Genomic DNA, 13,349 nt, shown 5'->3' with positions numbered 1-13,349 from the left:
TTGAAGCCCTAACCTGCAATGTGACTGTATTTGGAGACAGGCCTTTCAGGGAGATAATTACATTGAAGTGAGGTAATAAGGATAGGGCCTAATCCAATAGGACTGGTGTCCTAATAAGAGAGACATCAGGCATATGCACACAGAGGAAAGACCATGTGAGGTCACATAGAGGAGGCGGCTGACCACAAGCTCAGAGGCTCGGGAGAAACCAAACACCTTGATCTTGGACTTCCAGACTGAAACTGTGAGAAACAGATATGTTATTTAAGCCACCCAGTCTGTTACATTAGGGCAGCCCTGGAGGACCAACATGGGGTTACTTTTTTCCTCTCTCTTCTTTGCTGGCAAAAAAAAACCCTGAAGCCTAGAAAATCATCCTTGAACTACCTATTTAGAGGGAGGGAGTCAAAGGCTGTTTGCTGGACTTTTTTCTGACTACAGAGTCTCTACTTTCAGATACCAAGTATTAAACCTTTTGAGAATATATTGTAATGGAGATTACCAGAGACAAGATTTGTATGATCTATCATTTTAATTTCTCTTGAAAAAATTAACTTTGTGCCAAAATCTCCACCCCACTCCATCATCACCCTTCACCTGTGACAATCATGGCACTCACCTGAAAAACCCCACGTATGGCTGAACTTAAGAATCTCCTTCTCTGCACAGGAGTAGCTGAAGTTTTCTGGATGGTGGGGGAATCGCACAAGCTAGCAGACTGATTTTACTTCATGAACACAAACATCAAACTTAACACTGCTCAACAATTCCATTTCTACTTTGTTTCACTAAATTTCCCCTATTCTCTAAGATCTCTTCTCTCCTCCCTGGTCCCCAGCCACTCCAACCCACACTCATGTTCCCCTGCCCTAACTCAGCTTGCTTATATTTCAGAGAGAAAAAATAGCATCATCTGCCATCATCCCATCATCAAATCTATAAAGCCCACCCTTGTAAATGTAATATGCATCTCCAGTAACAGAGCTGACCTTCCTCCTACCAAATCTCTACATTTAAAATCCTACTCCCAGGGCACATGGGTGGCTCAGTCGGTTAAGTGTCTGCCTTCAGCTCAGGTCATGATCCCAGGGTCCTGGGATCGAGTCCCACATCAGGCTCCCTGATCAGCGGGGAGTCTGCTTCTCCCTCTGCCCCTCCCCCTGCTTATGACCTCTAATAAATAAATAAAATCTAAAAAATTATAAACAAAAATAAATAAAATTCTACTCCCCTTCCCTTTATTCCTGGTATCAACCTGTCTCTATGGGATTAGGTCATTCACACAGGTACACACATACTCTAGGACTGGCAGAATTCGAAAGAATAAACCTCACTGGGCCCCATATTCTTTACTATTCTACCTCTGTACCAATGACAGTCTTTTAGTATGGTTTAAAATCACAAGCATAAGTCAGATTTTAAATACTTAACACCTTTAAAGGGATAGATAAAAATGATTTTTAAAAGTAATTTGTGCATCTACAAAATATACAGTGAAAAAAGCCATTAAGGAAATTAAGATGTACACTAGAAAATACTCATGCAATGCTAAAGAAAATACTAAGGGAGGGAAAAAAGATACAAGACCTAGAAAACAAAAGTATAAACAGCAGATGTAAATCCCATTATATCAATAACATTAAATGTGAATGGATTAAACAATCCAAAAGACAGAGAATGTCAGACTAGATTAAAAAAAAAAACAAAAACCTAACTAAATGCTGTCTCCAACAGACACACTTTAGATCCAAAGATACAAACAGTGAAAGAATAAAAAAGGTATCATATCATACACACACAGAACTGCGGAAGGTCTACGCTAATTATCAGACAAAACACCCAAATCTTACTAGAGATAAAGAGAGATATTTTATAACCATAAAAGGGTCAATCCAACAAAAAGATAAAACAATTAAAAACACCTTAAGAGAGCATGAAAATAAAAGAAGCAAAAACACAAGGGAGAAACAGGTAATTCACCAAGAGTTGAAAACTTCAATTCCTCATTTTCCATAACGAATAGAACTGGCAGAAAAATCAACAAGGAAAGAGAAGTACGGAACACATTATATACACCCACATTTGTTTCTAGTAGGGAATGAAACAAATTGAGTATCTTAAGTTGTAGGTTAGTACATAATTGTCCATTGATTGCCTGTAGGCTTAAGGCTCTCTCCACTTTGGCAACAGTTCAAGTACTTTTGTCAAGTAGTCAAAGGATCAGCAAGCAGCCCAGTAACGGGAGCAGATGTCATCAAGCCACCAAAACACAGATTTTTATATTCAATTATGGGAAATTCTAGGAACATCCTTGCTATTACTAGCTATAGTAAAATTAGCACACTCTGAATAATGACTCTAGATATAGTTACCACGAAGTTTGGTTCTACTAACCCCACCTATCTGGCAGGTTTTGCAGTCTGAACAGGTAATATAAGTATGTTGATGCTGTTAAGATGTGATGGCCTCCACTGGGAGGCAAGCAGCCCTTGTATCAGAGTCAATTCACACACTCCTACCCCAAAGAGAGGATACATGGAGGTTTCCTTGTATGTCATCATAAAAGGTCTTAAAAGTTTTAACTAAAAAAAAAATTTTTTTTTTTACATACTGGAAATAGTAAGATTTATTTATCTGAGAGAGAGAGAGAGACAGAGAGAAAGAGTTTGCACGCACGCACGCTAGAGCACGTGCAGGGGGAGGGGCAGAGGGAGAGAGAATCCTCAAGCAGACTCCCTGCTGAGCGTGTAGCCCCACACAGGCTCCATCCCAGGACCCTGAGATCATGACCAGAGCCAAAATCAAGAGTCAGCAACTTAACTGACTGAGCCACCCAGGTGCCCCTAGACAAACTACCTTTACGTTTGCCAGTTTGGGGCCTTAAATTTTACGATACTATTACTATTACATCCTATGAGAAAACTGGAAGAAAGCAAGTCACTAAAAATTCAAAATATAAGAAGTTATGAACAGTAAGCTATGAATTGCAAAATTAATTTCTGAAGCAGGAAAAAAAAAGAATCAAATAGCTGCAGGAGACAATATGTAACAATGCATGTGATTTTCATATAAAAATTTCATAAAGACTTCACCAAGGTTAAGAAAAGATTTGTGAATTGTCTTTTCATTTTAAAGTATCCTATATCCATATAATGCAAAGAATGTAGTTTAAATGAAAAACTGTCAACCCAACAGCTTCCTTTATTTGTAATTTAGCCTTATTACAGAAATTTACAAAGCAAAAAATAACTAAAAATCATAGCTTGGAGGAATAATCATATTAATATTTATCTTAAACACGAACGCTCAAGCACACACACCCATAAACAAAACACTATGAAAAGGGACCTGTTATGTTACGGTTTGCCATGGCCAGGCCTATTATAGGTCAGATGAAATAGTAAGAAAGAATAGGACAAACTAAGCCACATCAAGAATTGTTTTATATACAAGGGTGACTATTTATCAAAGAAACTGGAACATTATTAAAGTGAAAGACAATGCTATTAATAGCCAAAATGGCAGGCATAAAAAAAAACCATCTCAGAGCAACACAAAAGATGCAAATCTAGACAATGTCTGGCAGGCTTCAATAAATGTTTGTCAAACGAATAAACATTATCTGTAAGTGCTGAACACCAAGTTAAAAAGAAGTCCCTATTTCAACTTCTAGATGGGGAAAAAGTTCCCAACTCCTACCTTCAGATCTGTTGTCAACCATAAACATCACATCAATTCCATCTGTAAGCCTTTCAGTACTTCAAAAATACAGAAACTTAAGAAATATATAGAATACTCTTCTCCTACCTGAAAAAAACAAACAAACAACAACAAAAAAAAAACCCAAACTAGAAATTCTGGTATTTTAAATTGGAACTCTCCTTTATGGCTTTTTAAGTTCCACTTCTAAGGTGTTCCACAACCAGAATTTATTTGGAGTGTCCACTGATGTGGTTAAATTGAGGAAAGCCAGTATTTTTCATTGAAAAACCGATTTGATGGGGTGCCTGGGTGGCTCAGTTGGTTAAGTGTCTGCCTTCAGCTCAGGTCAGGATGGGACTGAGCCCCACATCAGGCTCCCTGCTCAGTGGGGATCCTGCTTCTCACTCTGTCACTTCCCCTGCTTGTGCACATGCTCTCTGTCAAATAAGTAAATAAATCTAAAAAAGAAAAAGAAAAACTGATTTGCATTACAAAAAGCTACAGATACTTCTATAACATCAACAAAACCACAAATACCAACACTTTGGTGTAAGAGACACTTTTCAGGAATGCCAAAGTATCATGATTTACTCAGCCTATTCTACCCCTGGTTGTTTGTATCGTTAATCATGGGAGGAGTTAGGCTATCAATCCTTGAATTAGGCTTTCAAGAATATTCTAAGTTTTGTGTTATTTGTAATACAACTCTGTAAGTAACAGCTAACATTTGAGAATTTACTATATATTAAGAACTGCGCCGAATGCTTTAAATACATGATCACATTGAACTGACAGAACATATGAATGACGCCATGCAGTACTGCCACAGCTAGCAGGGCTGCAAGTCCTACTATCACAGCTGTGACGACTCCACACCGCCAGAGACAGAAAGAGACAAGACTATAATTTCACATGCAACTTAAAACAGAAAAACCAACATCAGTGTCCCTATTCCCAGAGGGTGATACCAACGTGTTTAAGAACACAGGCAGCTGAGGAGCCAACTCCAAACTGTAGTCATTTCATAGCCTGCAGCTATCTCAAGGCTAAGGGAGGTGGTAAACTGTGCTCAACTGACACCAGAGCAGCAGAAAAAAAAAAAACCTGCGGCCATTTCTCACTCACAAGTGTTATCAACCTTTGTTCCAGGAGGACCTGCTGGGTGTCCTGCCAAGATATGGGTCAGACAGAGATTGGGCTCTGCCTATTCGGCCCATGAGAAGACAAAGGTAATCAGAGTACCACGGTGAAGCTGCCCCCCTACATCTCCACCCTCCACCTTTCACGTGTCCAGCTACAAATTCTATTCAGAAGCACAGGATACTCAATCAAATATCCTAATTAACTTTACTTTCTCTTAGGCAACACTGGAAAAGAGTGACTTGACCCTGATCCCTGGCAGGATGATCAGGCCTTTTGTGGAGGTCAGACCACAACCAGGCTCCCCACACAGATGGAAGCAAGCGAAGTATGTCCCAGGTATCATCAAGGTGCACCAATGAGAGCGATGGCTTTCTCCCTAGAAGAACAAGTGAAGGGGAAATAAACTGCTCTACTTTTGCTGACTGATTAATCTAGGTACAGCATGGGGTGTTGGCAATCACATATATCCCATTGGAACTGGCCAGCATGAAGTTCAGAGCAATGCATTTGACTATCATTTGGGCTAAAAAGTTTAAGCTACTTTCTTGTGTCTCTAGAGAAAAGGTCAGAGACAAATTTCAGACTACCTTTATAGTTGTACTATACCCTGAAGTGGGAATTAAAGATCCCAGAACACATATGAAAAAGTCAGTTACCCTTCCTTGGAGTTCTGCCTAGCAACTCATTTTAGAGTGTTCCAGGTAAGGAAGGAAACAGGATGCATTAAGAAAACAGGATTCATTAGAGGGGTAGTGGTCTCAAATATCTAGAAATCCCTGACAAGTGCCTCAAGTACACGAGTAGTTTGTCAGGCAAGTATAAGGTACCTAAGATGCAATATGCTGTTGGAGTACAAAGAGTACTAGGAGTCTAAGTATTGCTATTGTAACAGGAGTGAGCCAATTCTGTGCCTCTTGAGGTGGACGAACTCTCTGAACAGAACTAAATAAGTACCAAAAAAGCAGGCTGAATTGGCCCAAAGAAAAATCTGAGAATTTTTACACACTCTCAGTACCTCTGTCACTACAGACCACATTCTATTGTCTACTCTGGTTGTCCCAGGTTTAGTTTAAAGTTTGGGTTGCAAGAATGTTAACAGAGGCATTTTGTTGGCATGGAGTTAAGATCCAGATTTTATAAAACTAAAGGCTGAGATTAATGAAGCAAGGGGACCTGAAGTACCAGAAGAGACCTATAGGACAGAATCTATTTTCTTGTTAGCAAGGTCAGGCAAGGAATAACATATCCACTTAAATCCAGAGCTGTAACTGTAGTCTAGAAAATACATACACGAGAACTCTGCTTTGCCTTATCAGGAAACCAAAGAAAATCATGACTAAAGGATAAGGTATATAAGCCTTGGCCCAAAGGACACCACTCCCAAGGACATTCACTCCCAAAATCAGCAGCTACTGAAGAGCTGTAAGAGTCCTTAGATTAAGATCTTCCACTGGCCAACAGTATGTTGACTAAGGGTGGTAGGTAGCAACAGCCTGGGGTAAATTAGATTACTAGTTTCTGCCTCCTCCCCCAACCCTGATCCCCTGGGTCTACTGTCTTCCTTCTCCAACCAGCACAGGGGAGCATGCAAGTTTTGGTGAGAAGCCACGACAATCACTCAATTGTGAACTGATCAATTATGCTCTAAACCACCCTAGCCACAAACTTTGTCCAAAAACATGGTCACATGGAAGGAAAATGTAAAAAAACAATAGAAGTTGTGACAGCGAATCTTTAGCACTGTCATAAAGCAGTGGCCTACTTGAAGTATCCAATAAACACCCTCAACTACTCATCTAAAATAGGACATGGCTAAAAATTGAAGGCAGAAGCAGATTTGATATAACCTACATAAACAAATAGTTTTTGGGGTCCTAAAGAATTTCTAATGTACATAAATGCTTCGGAGACCATCTGTCCCTGCCATCTGTAGCTGTGGAGATGGCATACCCATGCGGTACTTGTGGAAGAAGAACCTGGAAACATGCACCTCCCCTCCATGGACTTTGCCTGTGCCTTCTCTCTTTTCTCTGTTGGTCATATATTGTGTCCTTTGCTGTCATAAACTTTAGCCATGAGAATATAAAAATAGAGAAAAGGAACAAAACCAAAACTGGGGTCTTTGAAAAGATTAACAAAATTAATAAACTTTTATCTAAACTAACCAAGAAAAAAGTCTCAAATTACTAAAACCAGGAAATAGAGACATTACTACCAACCCTTCACTGAAAATAGAGAGAATACTATGAGCAACTGTATGCCAATATATTTGATAATTTGGATGAAATGAACAAACCCCTGTGATATTGCAATTTATATTAAGAAATATGTATTTGATCTTTGTCCCCATTTCTGGCACAAAGTTCCTAAAATCCTTAGGCTTTCCTAAGGGATGTGATGAAGGAAGGTGCCTTTGGTTATGTTAATAAGGTGACTTTTAGACTACACCAAAAGATGGTGTCTATTTGCCAAGAAAACCAGCCATGTGATTAGGGGACTGGCACTTTTCAGTCCCACCCCACCCCTAGAAAGCAAAGGAGAGATAGATGGGAGGTTGAATCAATGGCCAATGTTTTTAATCAATCATGACCATGTAATGAAGCCTCAAAAAAACCCCCAAAAGACAGGATTCAGAGGGCTTCTAGGTTTGTGAACACATGGAGATTTGGGGAGAGTGGCATGCTCAGAGGCGGCAGAGAAATTCCACTCTCCTGCCTACATACCTCACTCTATGCATTTCTTCTACGACCACTTATTCATAGCCTTTAAAATCCTTTGCAATAAACCAGTAACCTAGTAAGTAAAATGACTCTGAGTTCTGTGAGCCTCTCTAGCAAATTAATAGACTCCACAGAAGGGTTTGTGGAAACCTCTGATCTACAGACAGTTAGTCAGAAGTACGGTTAACAATCTGGACTTGTGACTGGTATCTGAAGTCCAAGGAGGGTCACAGAAACCTCCAATCTGTGGCCTGTTGGTCAGAAGCAGAAGGGACAACCTGGGCTTGGAACTGGTATCTTAAATGGGGGGCGAGGACAGTCTTGTGGGACTCAGTCCTCAAGCTATAGAATCTGATGCTACTTCCAGGTATATAGTGTCAGAATTGTGTTGAATTGTAGGATACCCACATCATGTCCTCAGAGAGTTGCTTGTTGTTGGTGTGGGGGGAACCTCCCCCCACACGTACAATGGAATTGAGTGTACAACCCCAAAAGACACACTGACCAAAACTGACTGTAGAAGATACAGGAAATCTAAATAGGCCTATAAAGAGACTGAATTAGTAACCAGAAAATTACCCAAAAAGAAATGGTTAGTCCCAGATAGCTTTCTGGTGAATCATACAAAAAATTTAAATATTAAAAACCAATTCTACAAACTTTTCTAAAACACAAAAGAGGAGGGAACACTTCCCAAGTTAATTCTTTTTTTTTTTTTTTAATTTTATTTATTTATTTGACAGAGATAGAGACAGCCAGCGAGAGAGGGAACACAAGCAGGGGGAGTGGGAGAGGAAGAAGCAGGCTCATAGTGGAAGAGCCTGATGTGGGGCTCGATCCCAATACACCGGGATCACGCCCTGAGCCGAAGGCAGACACTTAACCGCTGTGCCACCCAGGCGCCCCCCAAGTTAATTCTATGAGGTCAATATTATCCTAATAGCAAAACCAGAAAAGAAATCACAATAAAACTAGAGACCAATCTCTTACAAATACAGATGCAAAAAATCCTCAACAAAGTACTAGCACACCAAATACAGCAGCATATAAAAATTATACGCCACAGGGGCACCTGGGTAGCGCAGTCGTTAGGTGTCTGCCTTCGGCTCAGGGCGTGATCCCGGCGTTCTGGGATCGAGTCCCACATCCAGCTCCTCCGCTGGGAGCCTGCTTCTTCCTCTCCCACTCCCCCTGCTTGTGTTCCCACTCTCGCTGGCTGTCTATCTCTGTCAAATAAATAAATAAAAAATCTTTAAAAAAAATAAAAAATTATACGCCACAACCAAGTGGGACCTATCCCTGAAATGTAAGATTGGTTCAAAGTTAAAAAAAAAATCAATGTTATGGGGCGCTTGGGTAGCGCAGTCGTTAAGCGTCTGCCTTTGGCTCAGGGCATGATCCCGGCGTTCCGGGATCAAGTCCCACGTGGGGCTCCTCCGCTGGGAGCCTGCTTCTTCCTCTCCCACTCCCCTGCTGTGTTCCCTCTCTCACTGGCTGTCTCTCTGTCACATAAATAAATAAAATCTTTAAAAAAAAAAAATCAATGTTATATAACATATCAATAAAGAATAAAAACCACATGATCATCTCAGTAGATGCAGAAGGATCTAATAGGTGGAAATTAAATGCACCTTCAAATCCAACACCTTTTCATGATAAAAACACTCAACTAGAAACAGAAGGGAATTTCTTTGATTTGATGAAAGGCATCTACAAAAAACCTACAGCTTACATCATAATGAACAATGAAGACTGAATGGTTAACCTGTAAGAGATCAGGAACAAGACAGAGATGTCTGTTCTTGCTACTTCCATTCAATACTGTACAAGAGGGTTAAGCAAAAAACCATGGCAGTTAAGCAAATAAAAAAAACTAAAAAAGATATCCGATTGGAAATAAAGAAGTAAAACTACCTCTAATGCAGACGACATCATCTTGTATATAGAAACCTGTAAGGAATCCACTAAAAAAACTAACGTAAGTAGTTTAGCTAGGTTGCCTAGTACAAGCTCAAAATACAAAAACCAAATGTATTTCTAAACAACACTTACTCTAGAAAACAATCCATTACAGTATCATTAAAAAGAATCAAACATTTTGGAAAAATTTAACAAAAATGAGAAATTTATACTCTATAAAACACTGCTACAAGAAATTAAAGACCAGGAGTGCCTGGCTGGCTGGGTTGGTAGAGCATAAAACTCTTGATCTCGGAGTGGTGAGTTCGAGCCCAAAGTTGGGTATGGAGTTTATTTAAAAAAAAAAAAAAAAAAGTTTTATTAAAAAAAAAAAAGAAATTAGGGGCGCCTGGGTGGCTCAGTTGTTAAGTGTTTGCCTACGGCTCAGGGCGTGATCCCGGAGTCCTGGGATCGAGCCCCACATCAGGCTCCTCTGCTGGGAGCCTGCTTCTTCCTCTCCCACTCCCCCTGCTTGTGTTCCCTCTCTTGCTGGCTCTCTGTCTCTGTCAAATAAATAAATAAAATTTAAAAAAAAAAAAAAGAAATTAAAGATCTAAGAAAATGGAAAAACACCCCATATTCAATGAAATAAAGGATTTAATACTGTTAAGGTGGCAATACTCCCCAAACTCATCCACAGATTCAGTGCAATCCTTACCAAAATCCCAGATGCCTTCTTTTCAGAAATTGAGAACCTGATCCTAAAATTCATTTTGAAAAGAGTAAATCTGGGGGACTCGCACTTTCCAACTTCAAAACTTACTACAAACCTACAATAACAAAACCATGTGGTACTAAACAGGATAGACAATTATCAGTGGAACAGAATTCAATAAAGAACTCTTACAACTCAGCAATACAAAGACAACTCAAATTGAAAGTCAACAAAGATTCTGAATAGACAAATTTTCCCAAAGATCTACAAAGAGCAAATATGCACATAAAAAAGATGTTCAACATCATAAACCACCAATCGAAAACACTGCCATACCACAAAAAGACAAGTGTTTGCCATGGATGTGGACATACCAGAACTATGCATTGCTGCTGAGAAGATAAATGGTTCAACTAGTTGGAAGAACACTCTGGCAGTTTCCCAAAAGATCAAATATAGTTATCATATGATGAAGCAATTCTGCTCCTAGATATGTATATACCCAAGAGAATTAAAACTGTATGTCTGCACAAACACTTGTACGTGAATGCTCACAGCAGCATTACTTACAGTACCCAAGTGCCTGTTAACTGATGAAAGGATAAACAAAATGTGGCATATCCATACAATGGACTATTACTTGGCCAAAGCAGTGAAGTACATACATACTTCAACATGGATAAACCTTGGAAACAACAAGTGAGGTGAGAGAAAGGTCACAAAGATCATATATTATTAATTCATCTATAAGAAATGTGCAGAACACACAAACCTAGAGACAGAAACTAGATTAATAGTTGCCTGGGAATGCTTGGGTTGGGGGTGAGTGGAGAGTGATTTGTGAAACAAGATTCCAAAACAGAGTAAGCACTACTAAGAGTCACTCTAAATAGAGTCAGAAGGATATTAGGGAAATAGGGCCTGTGCTCGTCTTGTTTCAATTTTTGGAACACCATGAACTTTTGACTTTTGTCAACTGCAACTAGACCACCTCCTGGAACACACCCTCCTACTTTGGACTGAAATAGAGAGAATGTTAATGCCTATTAGCCAAACAGTCAATCGTGTATTACAGTTAGTTTAAATTCTGCTAGCACCAATCATTATTCTTCCAAAACAAGTTATGTAACCTTGTGGTTTCTGCCTATATAAGCCTGCACTCCCCACCCGTTGGAGCACACTCTGGATTTCAGTCAACTCTGTGTTCCAGATTGCAGTCCCTAAGACGCCAAAGAAACCCTTTAGGTCGCTTTACAGCCTCATCGTCATTTGAGTCAACATCATTAGTGAGCATGGAGATTGTTCTGGGGGGTCAAGAAATTGTTCTAAAATTGATTGCAGTGATGGTTGCAAACCATGTGAATACATTGAAAATCACTGTACTCTGTAAATGGACAAACTGAATTAGTGAATATGGTATATGAATTACATCTCTGAACCGTAGTTTAAAAAACCAAACACAGCATTTCCCTGTTATTAGCACATATGTGCACATGACCCAATGAAAGCCAATGAAATTATAGATTTTTGGTAAAGCAACCAAACACAAGGCATGTCCAAGTTGAAGCTATCTGGATATATACCTGGAGATGCTGCAGCCACTTAAAGAAGGGAGGTGTGTCTGAGAATGAAGTCAATGCTGAACACAGCAGAGCTCAAAGATGGAGTGTCTCAAAAGTCGTTAAAATATTCTTTCCTTAGATTCAGATGATAGATCCAGTCGAAGATGCAGCTACTTGAACTTCTAAATGATGTGATCCAATAAATTACCTTTTGGGGCTTAAAAAAAAATAATTTGCTTATGATTTGTTTGTTTCTTAAAAGCTAAGGTGGACAATAGTTCTTATAACACACTTTGCAACCTTAACCATAAAGATTTTACTTAGAAATAAAGTCTTGTAATTTAATACATCTCAAGAGAATCCTAGAGATTGTCGTTAAATCTCTGTAGTCATTATAACTACAAGCCAGTGTCTCACTTGAGACATTTACCTCTACAGGCCAGCCTCCAACATTGCTCTTCCATTTACAAGCACACTTAAGATCTCAAGAATATACACACAACGCTCCCTCCCAACAAAGCATTTAGAATTCTTCAAAGTCCACAAGATTACTTCTTTCTTTGCAAGGCTTATTACAAAGTAAATTTTAACTTGCATTTCTGGAGACAGAGTTGGTAAACTGTGTCTCTCTATCTCAAACTGAATGTTTTCCACGTCTGTTTCAGAGTATGCCTTGCATAGGGGGATTGGGGCAGGAGGGTGGAGAAGGCCTCGTTACACACACAAATAAATCTGGAAATTCACCTTTATAAATACCTTTTTACTTATTTTTAAAGATTACATCACTTATTTGAGAGAGCGAGCATGGGTGCGTGCAGGAGTGGGGAGGAAGGAGGATAAGCAAACGATGCCATCCCCCAGCACAGAACGGGGAGGAGCTGGACAGAGCAGAGCTGAGCAGAGCTGGATGCAGAGCCAGACATGGGGCTCAATCCCAGGACCCTGAGACCATGACCCTAGCCAAAGTCAGATATTTAACTGACTGAGCCACCCAGGTGCCCCCGATAAGTATCTTTTTAAAAGCAAGATCAATTCCCTAAACATCTGCACTATTTGTGCAAGACATCGACAATTTAAACGGGAAGAGATTCCTGTTCATCACACAATAATATGGAAAAACAAGGCTTTTGGGCAAATCAGCCCTAAATAAGGAATTTAATAGAAGCATTCCTGATTTCAAATTAAGCCTGCAGGTAGGGGCGCCTGGGTGGCACAGTCGTTAAGCGTCTGCCTTCGGCTCAGGGCATGATCCCAGCGTCCTGGGATTGAACCCCACATCAGGCTCCTCCGCTAGGAGCCTGCTTCTTCCTCTCCCACTCCCCCTGCTTGTGTTCCCTCTCTCGCTGGCTGTCTCTGTCAAATAAATAAATAAAATCTTTCAAAAAACAACAACAACAACAAATTAAGCCTGCAGGTAAAAACGAGAGCTGTGTTTGGTACTTCCCTACAAAATTTGAACCTACAGAAGGATCTATAGTGAAGGGTTTAATCAACACAAAGCTGGTAAAGAGTTGATAAACGTAGAGCTTAAATGAGCAAACTGAATTTCCTATTAGACATACTGTTGTCTTAGACTATAACATATCTTTCCTCTAACAGGTCAACAGC

The 13,349-nt window shown here is 39.8% G+C and overlaps 1 protein-coding gene across 4 annotated transcripts in view; it reads right to left on the bottom strand.

Moving 5' to 3' along the window:
• Positions 1-13,349, bottom strand: part of RESF1 (retroelement silencing factor 1) — a 29,745-nt gene that overhangs the window by 13,545 nt on the left and 2,851 nt on the right. For 3 of the 4 annotated variants that reach the window (XM_040642311.1, XM_040642312.1, XM_008683464.2), the window contains exon 3: positions 11,763-11,958. The exons of the other annotated variant lie outside the window; for it this stretch is intronic. The gene's annotated coding sequence lies outside the window, so the exon portion shown is untranslated. The remainder of the gene's footprint in view (positions 1-11,762; positions 11,959-13,349) is intronic. 4 annotated transcript variants of the gene reach the window in all.

Source organism: Ursus maritimus, unplaced genomic scaffold (assembly GCF_017311325.1).
Source record: "Ursus maritimus isolate PB19 unplaced genomic scaffold, ASM1731132v1 scaffold_26, whole genome shotgun sequence".
Classification (NCBI taxonomy): Eukaryota; Metazoa; Chordata; class Mammalia; order Carnivora; family Ursidae; genus Ursus; species Ursus maritimus.
This window is presented reverse-complemented; position numbering and strand designations above follow the sequence as displayed.